This window comes from Dipteris shenzhenensis, chromosome 5 (assembly GCF_047967505.1).
Source record: "Dipteris shenzhenensis isolate YYH24624 ecotype China chromosome 5, Dip_SZ_1.0, whole genome shotgun sequence".
Classification (NCBI taxonomy): Eukaryota; Viridiplantae; Streptophyta; class Polypodiopsida; order Gleicheniales; family Dipteridaceae; genus Dipteris; species Dipteris shenzhenensis.
Genome location: NC_141600.1, coordinates 13358771 through 13360972, shown reverse-complemented (window position 1 = coordinate 13360972; position 2202 = coordinate 13358771). Strand labels below are relative to the sequence as shown.

The window sequence follows — 2202 nt, the reverse complement described above, 5'->3', positions numbered from 1 at the left end:
GAGAGACAGAGAGACAGAGAGAGAGAGGGGGGGGGGGAGGGGGGCCTTGGACGGAGCAGGGAGTGAAAGTGGAGATATAAGGGAGATATGGCAGTAGAGGAGGGCATTCTAGACTTCTCTGCGTCGGACCTTCTCGAGTTTTGTACATCCCAGCGCATGTATTTTTGTAAAGTCGCTTATGTTAATCGCTCCTTCGATTAATTCTTTGACAAAGCTTAGGTTAATCGGGCATTGCGCTCCCTTTGATTAATTGAAATGCCCATTTTTCCAACGTTGTGGGCACCTATTTGCATACATAAATCATGCCATGGCGGGACTAATTAATTGAGTTTTGATTTAAAGTTAACTAGGGGAACCACAAAATATCATCTTTCACATTTTCAATTTGGCACAAGGGGCAAATGCTCAATATGCTATAGCTGGCAGTGTTCTCATCCTCAAAAACAAAGTAAGGACTGTCAGGAGAGTGAAAACATAGAAAGCTAAGGTTGTCATCTCGGAGGCGAGTAAGATGAGCCACCAATAACGATATGTTGTAACTCCGGCGAGAACCAAAACCAAGAATCTCGTGAAGTCGATATAACATATTACCACCATGAAATAGTGACGAAACAGGGTCAGCATGCCCAGACTTCTTGCAGCTTCCTCATGAGCAGCTTGGCGAAGGCGCTTGATTGACCAAGTTATTGGAAATAGGACGGCACAGCAACAAATTACATCTACGAGGAATATTACTCTGCCCAAAGAAAGCCAGTCCTTAGAAGACGGTCCAGTCTCTCCGATGACAAATTCTGCTACGTTAGCCAAAACTAGCTGTACGGGTATCACAATCGTTAGAACCGATTTTTCATTGTCTTGAAGATGAGGGTTCAGGATGGAGCAGCCAGCATCAATCAAGATGAACACTGGGGGTAGAATCACTTTCTTCAAGTTGTGGAAGGCAATATCCCAGCCAAAGTGCGGGGTTCCTGTACGCTTGATGTAAGCAGTGTTCTCTGCCTGCGACAACAAATAGAGGGCCTTGCCAAAGATCAATACACCCATTAACATGTGGATACGGTGGGTGGTAAGTTTCCGCTTCACGCAAACGTAGATCCACGTGATTAAAAGACTGACATGTACAAGGAAGAAGAAGAAGTAAATTGTTGGCAGTTGTGTCAGCCCATCCGAGAGATAATCCTTGGTTTCGTCGTCACCCTCCAGATTGTAGAATGAAGCTCTCAAATTAAATGAGACTTGGATACCGGGCAGGCGATTAACGAAGATCAGTGCTAAGCGATTCGCATTCGGTGCAGCGAAATTGCGATGGAATTCCTTGGAATTGTTCAAGTCCTTGAAATTGAACAGAGGTTTGACGAATTTTGTTTCCGGGATGCAATATTGCGTTGGTTCATCCCCGGAGGTGAGGGAGAAGCCCAAGAGATCTGGGTTGGTATCAGTATCATTTGACCAACAGACATCAGACACTTGGAGATCAATGACCCCCTTGTGTGTGAAGCCGAAACTCCCGATCTCGATCAGATCGCGAGAATCATTGTTGAGAGAGAGGCTGATGATTTCAGCTTGGGAAACGGGAAACGAATTCACAACGATAGCGATCAAGAGATTCTGAAGCAAGCAGAACAAGCGCAGACTTATAGGGTGTACCATTTTGGAATGTGGTGCTTGGGTGCGCAAAGAATTAGGAAGGGCAGTTCTCGTGCAAAGGGCAATAAGCAGAATCCAGATGCGAGTTCTCTCTCACGCTCGTGCAAAGGGCAATAAGCAGAATCCAGATGCGAGTTCTCTCTCACGCTCTCTCTCTCTCACACACACACACACATACACACACAAACACACACAAAGTCCCAAGAGTGTGGAGCCTCTCTCTCTCGCGCTCGCTCTTATCTAATCTAATAAAGTCTAAAGATCCCCACACAACCAATTAGAGGCATCCGAGCCTCCTCCACCTTGAAGCAAACGGCTGACCAAGAAGGAGGAGCACGTTTGAACCCTTCCCATTATAAGGGTAAGTTTTAAGGCCACCCTTTGAGAACCAACTCTGCCTTAGTAGGGTGTCTCCCTATCTCAGCAACGCCCTACGTACTAGGGTGTCTCCCTACCTGAGTGGCTGCCCTCATTCGAATCTTGCTCAAACAGCATAGGCCTCGGGCAGATGTGTTGGGCCTTGTAGTGTTCCATGGGTGTGTGAATGGGTGGGTT

General features: G+C 46.5%; 1 pseudogene across 1 annotated transcript; it reads right to left on the bottom strand.

Moving 5' to 3' along the window:
• Nucleotides 1-242: 242 nt before the first annotated feature.
• Nucleotides 243-1866, bottom strand: LOC147901644 (protein CANDIDATE G PROTEIN-COUPLED RECEPTOR 7 pseudogene; annotated as a pseudogene). Its single transcript, XR_015541026.1, has 2 exons — nt 1794-1866; nt 243-1735 (listed from the first exon to the last, which is right to left on the bottom strand). The product of XR_015541026.1 is annotated as a protein CANDIDATE G PROTEIN-COUPLED RECEPTOR 7 pseudogene (transcript).
• Nucleotides 1867-2202: the final 336 nt, after the last annotated feature.